The sequence below is a fragment of the Meriones unguiculatus genome, chromosome 4, assembly GCF_030254825.1.
Source record: "Meriones unguiculatus strain TT.TT164.6M chromosome 4, Bangor_MerUng_6.1, whole genome shotgun sequence".
Classification (NCBI taxonomy): Eukaryota; Metazoa; Chordata; class Mammalia; order Rodentia; family Muridae; genus Meriones; species Meriones unguiculatus.
In genome coordinates, this window is record NC_083352.1 from 36,240,272 (window position 1) to 36,256,586 (window position 16,315).

At 44.3% G+C, this 16,315-nt stretch overlaps 1 protein-coding gene across 6 annotated transcripts in view; it reads left to right on the plus strand.

Annotated features, from left to right (window-relative positions):
- Positions 1–13,536: 13,536 nt before the first annotated feature.
- Positions 13,537–16,315, plus strand: part of Fat1 (FAT atypical cadherin 1) — a 118,455-nt gene continuing 115,676 nt past the window's right edge. For 5 of the 6 annotated variants that reach the window (XR_009591370.1, XM_060381658.1, XM_021659665.2 and 2 more), the window contains exon 1: positions 13,537–13,971. The gene's annotated coding sequence lies outside the window, so the exon portion shown is untranslated. Of the gene's footprint in view, positions 13,972–14,348; positions 14,705–16,315 lie in introns of those variants that run through there. The other variant, XM_021659666.2, reaches the window with a different exon arrangement.

Below are 16,315 nucleotides of genomic sequence, written 5' to 3' on the forward strand. Positions count from 1 at the left end.
TTAATCCCAGCACTCGGGAGACAGAGGCAGCAGATCTCAGCCTTGTCTATGGAGTGAGTTCCAGGACAGCCAAGGCTATGTCATGCAGAGATAAACGGTCAAAAAAAGAAAGAAAGGAGGGAGGGAAGAAGGAGGGAAGGAAGGAAGGAAGGAAGAAAGAGAGAAAGAAAGAAAGGAGGAAAAAAGGAAAAAAATAAGTAAGGAAGTTAGAATTTGTGTTTCCTGTCTCCGCTTCTACCTCATCACCTTCAACTTTCCCTCTTAGTAGCTAAGTAAGAAAAGTCACCAAAAATTATTTCCACTCCCCTTTCTACTTATACCCTCTTCTCCATTCTCCAGAGACTGACCTGTATCAACGAGGCTTACTTGCTCTTTGGCTTCCATGGTGAAACCAAATAGAAGATGGGGGTGGAGGCCTATTTCTTTCCTGTGACATTACTTTGTACTGGTCATGCCCTCGAGTGCTGTGTCACTGCTGTGTCAAGGCGGTAGGCAGGAACTCTTCCTTCTCACTTGAGCCCTCCCTCCAGGATGCTCTCTAGATTTTGTAGTTGTAACTATCAAGATGGCATGTTATCCCCAGAGGGTTCCTTGTGATGCTGGCTTTTATGCTTCCCCACTTCTCTGAATCACAAGAATAACTTATTGAAACAGATTGCTGACCTTTGCCCTTAAAGTTTTGGATCTGATCTTTGGTGAGGCTGGAACGTTTGTGCTTTGAACGCATTCTTAGAAAGTGCTCACTATGCTGATCTGAGATCACACCTTAAGAATCAATTAGAAAATTTGGTTCTGTAGAGACACCTTTGTTTACAAGGAATCTAGCCAAATAGCAGGTGGCTAAAGCTTCCAGGAAACTACTCCCACACTTGCCAACAGCTGGTTTGAGAAATAATTAATAGGATTGCTTCTATCAGGTAGGGTCACAACTGGAAGCAGATGGCATTCTTCAAATAGGGCAAGTCCCTGCAGCCTATCAGTAAATGTGCAAACCTCTCTAAGCTCTGCCATTTTGTACTTAAGACCTAAGCGCACAGCTAAAAGAATGCAATTCCCCTATCTCCACATGCGCTCAGTTAAAGCGACAGACACAAAGTCAGTTTTCGAGGTTACCACCATCGCCGGGTGTGAGGTAAAAGGCTCAATAGGTAACCAAGCTGTGCGTTCTGCAACTTGGAGGGATTTTCTTCCCAGGAGTATCCCAAGGCCTGGCCTTCTCTGTGGCACTAATTCATTTTCACTCGAAGCGTGACTCTCCCGAGTTTAAGTATCCCGTGAAGCTTTTCTGTGATGGATCAGACTTTTATCTTAGCAGCCCTCCTTCCATCTGCTGATCTATGGCCCACTGCTATACGACCTGTAACAGCCCCTCTCTCTTTAGCACATGCACAGTGGTTTTCTTTCCATTTCTGTGTGAGAGGTTATAGGCATTCTTGCTAACCTTCCATTTCTTCCATTTCTTCAAATTCCTGTCAAAACCATACTAAGCTGATGCTCAGAAATGAGTCTTTATTTCATGCACCAGTCTCTTCTCAAGTCCTCACTATCCTTTTTAAAAACAAATGTCCTGTTTCCTGTATATACTCACCTAAACTACATGCTGTTTAGCTTTCTGGTTTTGGGCAAACTCTCTGCCGCTTCTATTTCTTCCCCCATTTTACGTCTCTAAGATCCCATCATACTATTATAGGTCATGGTACCTTCTCAGTAGAAAGTTCACAGGGTGACTATGATTTAACGTACATACTTTCCTGTTGCTGAAGACTTACATGATTTCTTACGGATATGTCCTGGCATATATAATGTAGAGTTCCTCCTGGGTATGAGGATTTATTTTCACAAGGTAATACTAAATTGTTTTCAAAGCAGTCACATTAATTTACAATTCCACCAGTATAGTGTAAGAATTCCTTGTTTCCATGAGCTAAGTTTTTTTTTCTTTCTTTCTTACTTTTTTTTTTTTTTTTTTTTTTTTTTAGACGAGGACACTCTGTGTAGTCCTGGCTGGCCTGAAACTCACTACGTAAGGCCAAACTGGTCCTTAACTCACAGAGAGCCAGCTGCCTCTGCCTCCCAAGTGCTAAGATCAAAGGCCTATACCACCATGCATGGCCTCCGAGACCCTTTCTTGATTCGGTGTTACTATGTAGGCCACACTGATTTCTGGCCTCCCCGTCCTCCAGCCCCTACCTGCAAAGTGCTGTCATCACAGGTATGAGACACCAGGCCTGGCTGATCTAGGTGGTTTGTGATGCTGGTTTGCTGATGCTATTAGTGGGAAAGGGTATTGATAGTTTAACTTCCATTATTGTTTTAAAAGCAGCTCTTTCCCTGACGACTAATGAAATGAGTTGCCACTTCATATCTACTGGGTCAGCGCTGTATAAGAGTTTCCTTCAGAAGTGAAACATCCCAACATCCCGTTTTTGCAGGGAAGCTCCATAAACAGGAAGGTAAACGGTTCAAAACATCTTCAGAAAGTCCCCAAAACTGACAAGATTCATCAGCTCCCAGTCCGCCTCCCAAACAGCAAAAACTACCAAGAGTCACTCTTAGACAAGGCAGCGTAAGGAAGACTCTGAAGTCAGGCCAGACCAGTTGCTTTTTTGGAAGAGATTTAGGCCCACCGAATCACTTGGAAACGGCACTCTCCAACCTGCAGTGTTCTCCAGGTTCGCAGCTTTTGTGACCTGCCATCCATGCCACGGTGGGCTTTGGTGACGTAGCTGATTTCGAATCATTTCTGTTCCTGTAAGTAACCCCTCACCTGTATGTTTGTAAATAATCCTACTAAAACTCATTGGTTCACCAAGTTGTAGACTTTGGTGTTATCTGCACTTTGACTAATCATGGGCTCCCTCTCTGGGGTGAGTAGCCGTGTGTGTGTGTGTGTGTGTGTGTGTGTGTGTGTGTGTGTGTGGTCTCCTTAGGAAAAAATTTGACAAAAAAAAAAAAAAAAAAACAGTTGGTTTCATACAGCTCCTGTAACAAATTACCAGTACTTAAAACAACAGAAAATGCTTTCCCTCACATCCTTGTATGCTAGAAATCCAAAATCAAGAGCTGCAGGCAGGGCTGTGCTTCTGATGGAGACTCCCACAAAGCTCTCTGCCTTTGCAGTTTGGAGTGACCCCAGGCACACCTTGGTTTGTGGCTATGTAACTCAGCCTCTGCTACTGCCTTCGCAGGCCCTTATCCTCCAATTTTCTCTCTGAAGTCTTCAAGAGGAAACATTACGCAAGATTTATTAACAATGACCTAGAACCCCCAGGTCAAGTCAGGTTTTTTTTTTAATGTTTATTTGTTTTTCTTTGTTGTTTTCCTTTTTTCATTCTGTTTTGTTTTTTTGTTTTCCATGCTGAGGATCAAACTGTGCAAGCTAGGCAAATGTTCTACCACTAAGCTAAAATCCTGACTACACACTCCCCATCCAAGACAATTTTGGGGGGAGTCGGGGTTGGGGTGCTGGGGCGGTTGAGACAGGATCACACCACGTAACTCTGACCAGCTCAGAACTTGGTTCATTGACCAGGCTGGCCTTGAACGCAGATATTTGCTTGCCTCTCCTTCCCCAGTGCTGTGATTGAAAGTATACACCAATACTCCTGACTCCCCAGGGCAACCTTAGAGAGATCCACACACCTCTGCCTCCCCAGTGCTGGGATCAAAGGCGTGCGCCAAAACCGCCCAGCTCAAGCCATATATTCTAATGATCAGGACATTTTAAGAACACCATTTAACACACTATATGCACAATCACCATTTCTATTTCCTCCTCTTGAAATTGTTCCCATTTTTCCATAGAATCTTTGGCCAACTTTCCATTCATTTCTTTTTTTTTCCTGATTTATGGGACATATTTCTATTAACCATATACTTCTAAAATTCTTGCATTCTGAGTTTTTTTTTTTTCCGTTTCTACTTACAACGGTATCTTCTGATTGAGCTCCTTATTTTCATGTAATTTCACATTTAGAAATCTTTTCTTTGTTCTGTGGTCTTGTGTTGGATCTCAGAGCCTCACATGTGTTAAGCAACTGTGCCAGGACTGAACTACAATTCAGCTTTGCTTAGAGCATTTTATATCATAGGAAACACTTTAAAATGAAATTCTTTGTTGAATTCTTTTCTAAATTGTAACAATTGGCTTTATAGCTTAAGCTCTTAACCCATCAGGAAGGAGCTTAAGAGGTGGTGGCTCACACCTTTAATGCCAGCACTCAGGAGGTAGAGGCAGGCAGATCTCTGTAAATTTGAAGCCAGCCTGATCTACAGAGTGAGCCTCAGGACAGGCAGTGGTACAGAGAGAAACCCTGTCTTGAAAAAGAAGCAAAAATCAAAAGAAAGGAATATATGTGTGGTTTGTATAAGGGTGCAATTTTTTTTTCTCCACATAGTCTTCTTTATCATTATTTGATCAACATGTGCAGCAGCTGCAGTTATTTTATAATAAGGTGACGATATACTTAAGTATGAAAGCATGATCTGACAGGACAGAAACACTTTGGGATAGAGTCAATGTTTAGGTGACAATTAGCTGTAATACAGATCACAACCAACACATATCATTTAGAAAGAATTGGGAAATCCATATTAACCTCTCTAATCTTCTAGCCGCAGAAAATGCATGGTACTCTGTTAAGTCATGACATGCAATTCTGTGTACACGGAAGCCTAGCCCTAGGCAGGGCTGACTATAAACACAGGTAACTTAGGGCAATTCATTCTGCACTCTCCATCAGGTGTGTAGTCATCAGATGGCGTCATCGGATGTTGTGGTGCCAAGAAACACTCAGGGTTTACCTTTCATTCACTGGGTGAATGAGTCAGCAATGTCCTCTGAAATTCAGGAAGCCATGGACACAGTGATTCATTGCAGTTTCATTGTAAAATTTAGCCAGTTGTCCGAGAGTCGATGGAACCCATAGTCTCATGTCTAATAAGCTGCACAAGTACATTAAAAAAAAAAAAAAGAAATCCATCTGCGTTCTCAGAATAATTGTTTTTCAAAATGCAGTGTTTTGTTTTGCACAAGGAAGGAAGTAATTGTGGAACTTAAGGCAACCCCTCATTTCAGGAACTTATGAATAACACAGGGCTTCCTTTAGAAAGTCACTTTCAGAAGCGAGAACATGCCTATGATTTGTTTTTGTGTTGTGTTTTGGAATGATTATTTGTTGCTTTAGAAAGTCCCTACAGCAACACCACCCAAAATGTTAGCCATTACTGCATGCGGCCATTTAAATTTAAGTGAATTAAAATTTACTAAACTGATGCAGCCACTCCTGATGAGATCTGATAGACTAAGATCAGAAGGAAGGAGAGGAGGACCTCCCCTATCAGTGGACTTGCGGAGGGGCATGCATGAAGAAGGGGGTGGAAAGGTGGGATCGGGAGGGGAGGAGGGAGGGGCTTATGGGGGGATACAAAGTGAATAAAGTGTAATTAATAAAAATAAAAATAAAATTAAATAAAAAATTTACTAAACTGAAAATTCAGTCCCTCCTTTTACATGAGCCACGTGTCAAATATTCAAAAGCACCATGTAGTGTAGTACAGAGGAAACATTTTTAGCACCATATAACGCTAAATTCTGGATAATGTTGCTGAAGATATTCTTCCCCAATCTAGCCCATGGTACTAATATTCATGCCATCCTCTGTAGTTTAGCAAGCTTTTCATGGTGTGTGTGTGTGTGTGTGTGTGTGTGTGTGTGTGTGTGTGAGCACGTGTGCATGCAGCTGTTTGCATGGTGGGCTCACCAATGCACATGCATGTGGAAGCAGAGACTGATGTAGGGTGTCTTTCTTGATGGCTCTCCACTTTATTTACTGAGCCAAGAGCTAGTAGATTCAGTTTATCTGGCCAGTTTGCATGGGAAACCTCCTTTCTCTGCGTCCTGAGTGGCAGGCCTATGCCTGCAGAGCTTTTATGTGAGTCCTGGAGATCAGAACTCCAGTTCGCACATGCTCACAGCAAGCTCTTTACCCACTGCACCATTTCCCCAGCCCTCATCCACAATTAATCATTTTTTCCCCACAGTATTATTGGTAGAAAGCCATTTTTCTAAAATTTATCTGTGAGAAACACATCCTCCTCTCCCCCCTCCCCCAAAAAGGGCAGCCAAAAATGTCTCACGTTGTTGTTTCTAAAGTGAGAACTTTGGGAGCAGCTGAGGAGGGTCATCAGCACAGGGAACCTTAGGAGGCTGGATTACAGCCCACTTTTAAACTCTATGTGTGGCTGAACCTGACCACAGTGTCTCACCTCCCACCGTCTGTGAGGTAATATACAATCGGCCCTGTCTACCTTCAGCAGGAATCCTATACAAGAGTTTAGCTAGAATCCCCACCTGACCCCAGGACACATTTTAGTATCTTTCCGCTCTCCAACCCCTTTCCTGCTCCTTAGCCCTTTGATTTTCAGGGGAGCTCAATCTCTCTCCCCTACTGCAAAGTCCATTGCAATAGTTCCCCTAACTGTCTTAGGAGTTCAGAATAAAGACTGCGTTACTATTTTAAGGAGTATTGAATGTTTTTTGTTTTTGTTTTTTTTCTGGAACAATTATCAAGTAGAGAGGAAAATTAGAGGAACAATTACTTATCCTTTGTCATTCATTTACTTGCCAGACATAGAAGAAAAAGAAAACCTTGTACAAACTGCTACACAGAGAAGAGGTGTGGTAGCTGTGTGAGCCCAGTTGTATTTTTGTCCTAAACATACATATTCACACAGCCTGCTTGCAGAGAATTCTTCATCTACAACACAATTATTAAAGGACAAAGGATGGACAGAAGGGGACACAGTGAATGAAGGCTGATTTGGGGTTTTGGCTTGGCATTTGATATTGGCAACCGGAGCCACAACAAACCCAAATTCCAAATGTCATGGAGTTGCTGACAGTAGGTGCTTCCAGCTGATTAGCTTATTCTCTGGTAATTATTGGATATCTGGGTTTACTTAACATTCATGGGAATTGCTTATGAGCAATCCTTAAGAATCTGTTGGAAAGTATGTTGGAAAATTTGGGGACACGTGAGAGGAAAAACTGGGAGTAGCTAAACAAATGAAATTTCATGATCTCATTTTGTTTGCCTTCATGGCAGAGAAAAGGAAAGGCAGCCTGGTATTCTAAATGATCTTACAGAGATTGTTTTCTCATCCTGAAGAACTGAATTAAAGTTGTAACTCCCAAATGGATGATGACAGGAGCATATTCTTTAAAATGTTGCCAAGGTTAAATCACTTCCTAATGGTAGGTGCTAGTCCAATAGCAGTGATGTCCTTAGACCCTTAGTAAAGGAAGAAGATACCAAAGGATGCACTCACTCTCTCTCTCTGTATGTGTGTCTCTCTCTGTATATATGTGTATGTCTCTGTCTGTCTGTCCCTCTCCAAAAACAATGGAAATAAGTACCACACTAGAGAGTGCAAGGAGATATCATTTATATGTCAGGAAGAGGAAGATGGAAGATCATTCTCAGCAAAAACAACATCTTATTCTTAAACTTCCAGCCTTCAGAACTGTGGGAAAATGACTCACTATGGTTGAAGACACTCAGTTTGCTGTATTATATTATGGTATCTGAATTAGTTACTCATATCATTGCTGTAATAAAAATAAACAAACAACAACAACAGAAAGAGATTTTTATTTTGGCTTACAGTTTCAGGGCATACAGTCCTGGGACTGCATACAAGCAGGAACAGGAGGCAGCTGGGCTCATGCTACCCACAGTCAGGAGGCAGAAAGTGATGCCCAGCACACTTTCTCCTTTTCATTCCATTTGGAACCCCATCTGTGGAATGGAACAACCCACATTTAGTTCAGGTCTTTATACCCCAATTAACATAGGACAATCCTTCACAGATAGGCTGAGAGCAACTTGTTTCCATGGTGATGCTAAAACCTATTAAAGCTAACAATCAGGAGTAGCCATCATAAATACCCAGAGACCAATATACTCTCTGCTGAAGGAAAAGTTCAACTAAGTATCTTTCCGTTGTTTATTATTAGAATTAGTCGAAATTCCTGTTAACTGACAAGTGGAAGAAGTATATCATACATTATTATTTTATTTTAAATAGCTCATTGGTCATTTGTAAAGGGATTTGTAGTTCTCATAGATCTTGTCAGATACAAATAACACAAAATTCTGATACAAGCCAGTTTAAACAATATAGAAACATATGCTCTTTCATATGAAGTCCTGAGCAAGTATAAGTGATTCAGTGTCATTGGTACTGCCATCCCTCCCCTTCCTGGTTTAGGACTCATCCTTAGTAAGCAAGATACCCACCCCTTACTGTTTTAGGACTTGATAAGCAAGATACCCAAAGCAGTCCCTGGTATGCTACGCTAACCTGAAAATGTCCTTAGAGACAATATTTCTTGTGCATATTTATTAGAAGGGATTTTCCCCTCTTTGGAGACCCCCAGACTATTTACTTTAGCACGTTGCTGACCTCACCTGATTCACAGGCCTCTAATGAAGAGTAGAGAACTACTATCATTCCTTTAGATATACAACCTGTTAGGGAATAGACATGGAGGATATCACAGAACCTCATTCCACAAGTAAGATCCTGAGAGTTTCTGTATAAGACTTGCTTAAAAGTGATACCAAGATAACAGGTAGGATCTAGAAGCAAAAGCTTGCAGATAGGGGACTGTTACCAAGGTAGAATCACTTGTCATGTTGTATTAGTTACTTTTCTGTCCTCAGGACGAAGCACCACAGCCAAGCATCTCATAGAAGAGATCATTTAGGCTTAGAGTTTCAGAGGCCTAGGAGTCCATCATGGCACGGAAGGGAGGGGCATGGTGGCTGGACTACCAAGTTGAGAGCGCACGTCTTGAACTCTAAGCACCAGGCAGATAGAGTGAACTAGAAACGGCTTTGAACATTCAAAGCTTGGCCCCATGGATACATTTCCTCTGGCAATGCCACGCCCTCTAAACCTCCCCAGATAGTACCACCAGCACTGGAACCTACTGGGAAAATTCTCACTCAAACCACCACATACCTATAGGCATAGGCAAAGAGGAGAAACGAGAATTTAAAACAGAAAGAAATACCAGAAATTCCAGTCTAAGAGTGGGGAAATACAAGGCAAATATTAAGATGCTAGTCATGAAATCCTGAGATAGTCCTTGTCAGAATCAGAATCCATTGAGATGCGCGCGCGCGCGCGTGTGTGTGTGTGTGTGTGTATGTGTGTGTGCGTGTTTCTGTTGTTCAGCCTAAACAAGTTAAAACCCAGATGCTGATTTTGAATTTAAAAGCAACATGCCAAAGTGTATGTATATCTACCCAGGAAAATAAGTAACCCAAACAAATAATGAATGCATTACACACATTCCTAAACACAGTCAGGGGCGCTCTCCTTCCATGATTAAAGGACCCACTTGCGAAGAAGTATTTATTCACATGGAGCATAGCTACTAGGAAGGAACATTCCTCCCTGGCTAAGGCTGGGTAAGCTTTTTACTCTCTTCCAGGGCAGTTTTCAAACTGCAGCATTGCTGATCTTTAATGTAAAACAGCCACAGTTCGTAAGGACTGCAGATGAGGAGCTGGCTCCAAGGAGCTACTATGGCTGCACTACTGTAGACAATAATATTGGCTTTGCAGCCAGCCTGCTGCAGATTTTCGTTCAAAAGATTAAGTTATCATCATATCTACTGTATACTTGGGTTTCTCATCTGTGAAATGAGAGTAGGGGATTGATGAAGTAACGCCTTCCTGAGTTCTGTATTAGGGACTTCTCAGACACCATTTAAGAACGGGAAGATTTATTTTAGCTCAAGGTTTCAGGACATTGCTATATGTGGTGACAGGGCAGAAAAGGTCAATACATTCGGTGGGATAGAGTGGCTGAGCCTGTTTCCTGGTGCCATCACAGACTAGTAAGGCCAGAACCAGAAGGCTGGGCTATGATCCTCAAAGGGCTGCCTCTAGTGGCTTGCTTTCCTCAGCCAGGTCATATCTACTGCAGTTTTCACAGCCTCCCAAAGCAGCACCACCAGCCATAGAAGAACTTAAAACATGAGCCTGGGAGAGCACTTTAGATTCAAAACATAAGAGACTGTGAGAATTAATGAAAAAAGAAACATATATATTTCAAAAATATAATGAGAATATGTACATATATATTAAATGAGGAGTAACAATAGAATGTGTATATATGTATATCATATGTATACTCTATGTTCTCATTATATTTCTCATATATATATATATGTTTGTGTTTGTGTGTCTTAAATACAGCCATAGCACAGCTGGTTCTGAAGTAAATAAATGTTGCTAATTATTGTTGATTCCGTAAAGCTTCAGAGCTGACCAGGGAGTGACAAGTTGAATTTCTAGACAACAATGCTATTGTAACAATGACAATTCTTTATTGGTATCTCTCATAAGCAAGAGCTAGATTTTTTTTTAATCATTTTGGGGACCTTGATGGGGTAAAGTAAGTAAAACTCTGTGAAAGTGAAATCATAGAAATTTAGACTTTTAACTGTCAAAGACAAATTTCACATCATGTTTTCCAACTTCAAGGCTTATTCTCCCTTTGTTACTTCTACTGAGAAAGCATTTAAACAGTTTCTAGATTTTTTTTTTTTTCTTAAGACGGTAAGCTTGGAACCCTTCAACGACTGACTGGAGAAAGCATGACAAGGGTTCTTTTTCTTTAACTACTTGGAGAACATCGAACTTACATCTTTGAAGGAATGGCAAAATTCGACAACTACCTTGTTTCACTATGTATTTTTCAGTGAAATGAAGATACATGTTTAAAAAAAAAAAACAACAAGTCGCCATGGACAAACAATTGGTAGTGCCTCCACATATTTTCTTGACTGATTTTTTATGGTATCTAAAATCTCATCATTAGAATGGAAGGTGATCATTAAGATATCACTCTAAGAAAGCCCTCAGTTACTTTGAATTGGGAAGGGAGAGGTAAGACCAGTGTGTCCATAGTTAACCACAGCTGACTTTTACCAGGCCAAGCAGTTGTGTGGCTCAAGGTCCCTTTTGAAGAGTCTAAATAGATCCCAAAGGAGAGTTGGATTTGAATACAAAGGATAAAATAACTGCAGTATCTGGGGACATGGAGAAGACATACTTCCTGCCACCTCCAGAAATATGGGTGCAAAGAAGGGGCAAAGGAAGTGTGACAGATCTGAAAGCAGTGTAGAGGGACAGAGATGGTGGGATGGCGGGGAGGGAGGAGTCAGTTAGGCTTATGGAGAGGCATTTGGTTCTAGTGCTATTCCTAGAAATGCCTGAGAATGCTATCTTGTTTAAAAATTATGATTTCCCCCCGCATTCTGCACTAAGCCAAGCTATAAAATAGCTAAAAGGCCATGTCAATATTTCTTAATCACCTAATCACACCTCACCTATTAGGACTTGAATCTTACATAATTTCACTTAGCACATTGTCGGTACTTGAGACATACTTGCAGAATGAGTGAATCCTTTCATGATTTTGCACCCCCCACCCCTCCCATACTTTAGAAGTGACTCAGTGCTGGATGGGAGCTTGAAATTTAATGCTTGATGTAGCCTTAAAAGAAAAAGCAAAAAATTTAAAGATACATAGCCAGTAGCATTCGGTGCTGTTTAAATTTGTTTTGACTTGAACAGTAGCCACTAGCCAAATGTGGGTAATCAATATATGATACACGGTTTAAGAGATCAAGGAATTGAATGATAAACTTAATTTTATTTAAATCAAAATAGCCACACATGGCTAGTCCAAAAATCCAGTTTCATCGCTCAGGTCAAAGGGTTCTGTTCCAAGTGTCCTGTCTTCACTTTTAAAATGAGCTATTTTTAAGAACTAATGTTATCGATAAAACATAAATTCATCTGTGTTCTTTTAAAACTGAAATATGTTGGTTTGCTTAAGGAACTCTAAAGACCAGTATATCAAGCCTAATTGACTAGTGCACGTAGCAGCGCCTCAGGAGAATTTGCATCCTTTTGAGGACTTGTAATAATACGTGGTCAATTTCTCATATCAACTATGGACCTAAAAGGAGTGCTGAACATGCGTAGTTGCTACCGTGAAGCATGGAGGTGGGCTGGCTTGCTTGACGAAAGTCTTCCCTTGCATGTCCCCTTCCCCCTGCTGCTCCTGGGTCTGCAGGGGCTTCTAAGGGTCTTCCCAAATCAGTCCCCTCCTTTTTCTAGCCCCCCCTTAAGCCTCCCCCTCCCTTAAAAGAAACCCCAGATCGCAAAGAAAAATATGGGGCTGGGGAAAACAAGAGAAGTGATAAGTACCTTTTAGGTGCTTGCTAGACACTTTTAAGATGCTCAGCAAAAAACGTTGTCTGCACGAATGGATGTTACCCGAGTAGTAAACAGGTAAGTGCCAGGAAGGCTTGCTTTTAACGTACAAGTTTTATCATGTGAACCGTATATTGGTCCCACACCTCAGATGAGGGAGTTCTCTGTAGCTTGGACCAGTCCTCAAGCCTATGCAAACACACCCAACCCTGTCTTTTTCTTCACTGTTTGAGCCTCCTAGCTTTGTTTGCTCTTAACCTCTCAAAATACACAGACCAATGTATTTATGAAAACAGATAAATATGTGTTGATAGAACCTTCCTTCAGTCTCCTCCCCTCCTTTCTGAGGCTCCTTAAAAATCTAATAACAGTCTTTTGGAGGCAGTGTCAGTTTACATAAATGGCTCCCTTCGAATTTCATGCTGTTCAGGAGATGCGTTCTGGTACTTTAGGGACATTTAAAAAAAATTCCACAGCAGATATTTTTCCAGGAGCCTGGATGCTTATATAAAAGAGATGCATTCACTTATAAATTAAGCTTCAACAGGGTTTGCATTTTTATAAATTTATGTTGTTTCAAGGTGTAGAGATTGATTTGTGTATTAGCCACTATCACTACAGATCATTTGTAAGACACGTTAAAAACTGGCTCCACCTCCGCCTCTTCCCCCTACCTCTAGAAATCTATGATTCAGTCTAGGTCTAAAGACGAAAGGATTTGTAGATTAAAAATACGACGCTGTGATTTTCAACAGAAAAGACCACAAACAGCACTAGACAACCGGAGCTATTTAAATTTTAAATCGTTTTAAATTTTAAAACATCACATCTCCAGAAGTTGGAGGACGACAAAGTCCGAGTCGTCCAGTAAGCCTGCGGAGACTGATCGCGCTTCCGCCCAGCAAAAACCAGGGCTGGGGACACATTGCGACGAGTTTCAGCTGCAGAAGAGGAAGAGCATCACCTGCAGTCCGAGGCGTGGGAAACGCTGCCGGACCGGGTTTGGAAGCCCCGGAGGTGAGCGTTGCAACGGGGGGCACTGGCGGGCTGCTCCGGTGCTGAGTGCGAGGAAGCCAGCCTCGGCGGAGCTCCAAGATCCGGCGGGGAGGAGAGGGACCGGCCTTTCATCGTGGGGACGGCTGCCTCCGGGGAGATCCCTGCGGCGGGGGAGCCGGCGGCAGCCTGAGCGCCCGCGGCTGCAACTGGCTGGGAGGCCGACTGAAGCCGGAGAACCCGGTCCGCGCCGGGGAGCCGGGGGCGAGGCGGGGCCCTGACGTCACCTCCCCTCCCCCAGCCGCTCCTGGAAGGAGGAGTGGGGAAAAGAGGGAGAGATCCGCCGCAGTTGCCGGCAGTAACTCCTCAACTCGGCAGCTGGTTGCCTGGACATGTCCTGAAAAACTTGGCTTCTCCTCGGCCCCTTCTCCAGACCTCGTGCGCTCTCCCTCCACCTCTTCTTGGTGCTCAAACTTTCCCCGGGTCGGAGGCCACTGGAAATGCGCCCACCTGAGTCCCGACAGCACGCGAGGACCGCACTCCGGTTAGGGATATGCTGAAGATCCAAGGGAGGCAAAGTTGGTACTTCGAGCCCGGCTCCTAACAGATACCCAAACGGCGTGGGAATACCCAACGGCCGGCGACTGTAAAGAAGAGCGCCGAGGACCCGGCTACCGTGGTGAGCTCTTTGTTCAGTGCATGCCTTGTAGAACTTAAGTTTAAACGTAAATGAAATAACGTGGGAGCGTCTCAGGGTGAGTGAGTGGGGAAATTCGTGTGCGTCCTACAGGGTCCGCGCTCGGGAAACCGGGCTCCTCGCGGCCTTTGCGAGGGGCAGGGATGAAGGACAGGCATGCGCCACTTTTGGAATTCACAGAATACACACAGGGCGCTGTTCAAAAGAACTTGAGAAGCGAAGCCGTTCGTCCATTATTTTCAGTCTAACTTGTTATAGAAATGGTGCCCGGGGAGGGCGCGTTGGGAACCGGGTGATCTGCAGTGGCGCAGCGCCCTCTAGTCCGCGCACCGGGCACGGCGCGCTCCCAGCTCCCGGTTCCTAGCTCAGCTCAGACCTCGAACTTGGACCTGCCCGGCACTCTGACGAGGTGGACCAGACAAGAGCTTGATCGCTTCCACCCCGGCCGTCATCTACACGGGGCCACACTTAATACATTTCAAAAAATTAGTTTGGGTGGACTGGGTGCAGAGGCGGTGCTTGAGAAAAGGATTTTTTTTTTTTGGGTGTGTGTGTGTCGGGGGGTGGGGGATGGAGGCTGGAACAGTCCCCTCTCCAACCTAATTTCCGTGATGCTCTGGGGACAGCGCCGGGGGAGATCGATTATTTAAAGGATGTCCGTGGAACTTGAGCTGCACTTCTCCTCAGTGAAGGCAATTCGCTTGTAGCCAAAAAGGTATCTCCATTTTTGTTCCTTTGGTGGTTAAAGGATTAGCAAATTTTGGCAGCACAGGAGACCGCATCTTTGGCTTTCAGCGGTCCCTGTAGCGACCAAGTGAAACTTCTTCCCGGCAGTGAGGTCTGTCGGTAAGCCTGAATATTTGGCATTCTTAATTTGATATTTTGGTCCTAGTAAGCACTACTGTATATATTAATGGATGATTCCTTTTTTACAGGGTTTCGTTTGTGCCATTTAGAAAATCCTGTGGTGATTTAATGTTACGGAACGGTGTGTTTTAATACTTTTTATTGTTCTTTCCCTTCTAGCTCCACTACCCCGGGCCCTCTCACATCCCTTCCCCCAACGGCTTGCTTTCATGTGAGGCTGTGTTTGGTTGAGAGTTAAAATTCCGTGGGGGTCGCAAACCGGTTGGTTGAGCTTGGAGATCAGGTCGCTCACGTTCGCGGCGTTTCTTGCACGGCACCGACCGGCAACTCCTCGAGCACTTTGCACAATTGCAGCCGCGAGCCTGCGGGCTACGATGCTTGCCTTTGCTGGGTGTTGTGAGTGAGTGTGTGTGTGTGTGTGTGTGTGTGTGTGTGTGTGTTCTAAATAGTGAGCGGGGAATACAGAGCTGCAATCAACACAGTCTCTCTGCAGGCACTACTTTTTCCTTCCGAGCGTAACCTGCTAGACAGCATTATCTCCCCCCCCCCCCCACCAGTTACCTTTCTTTAAGATGGCTTAAGAAGCGACCTTCACTTTGAGCTCAAAGAAATACTCTGTAGCCCGGGTCTGCCGAGCAGTTCCCCCCGCAGCTCTCTGCACCGGCTCCTAGGGAAACCTGATCTCTTCGTCCTCGCAGCGGTAAAATGTAAGGGCCCCACAAACTTTCCGAGGTCAAGTCCTCCCTTCTCCCTGGGCTGCGTCCCAGGGCGAGGCTGGCTTCGGCTGGGTCTCCTTTGCGTCTCAGCCGGTACCTGGAGCTCTGCCCGCGCCGGGGATGGACTTGCGACCCTGGGATGCGCTGGCTGGGCGCTCGGGCGCCAGAGGGAGTTCTGCAAGTGGGGCGCCCGCTCGCCTGGGATCTCCCCATCTCGCCGGAACTCTTGTAGCTGTGGGGCAGGGTTCCCAGACTGCCGGACCCTTGGGGCGGAATTAAGCGCCGAGAATGCGCTTCGGGAGGCTCGGATGCCTTTGTCCCACAGACCCGGGGGTTGGGGGTTGGGGGCGTGTGTCTTGGTAGGCTAGCATCGGGGGTCACCACCGGGGTCCGGGAGGCTCTGAAGTCCCAGTGGGTCTGAATTAACAAGTCGCGGGAAAACTTGTGCATTTCCCCTGGCCTTAATGTGGATTTCAGGAGGAAGTAAATTCCGATCCAACTGCATTCCTTTCCAGACCTTCTGTAGTTTTTCCACCCCAGCGGCTGCAGGCTCGGAGCGAGGCATTCAAATGCGAATTCGGGGATTTCCTGGAGGTTGGAAAAACTCTACCGGGACGCTTTGGTCGGCTCTTGCTTAGGCCGTAGGTGGCTTTTCCTCCTCCCTCCCCTTTCTGTCTTTTTTTTTTGGGGGGGGGGTAAGCAAATGTTTCCCCTCTCCTAGCAGGGAACATCCGAAAATTTTC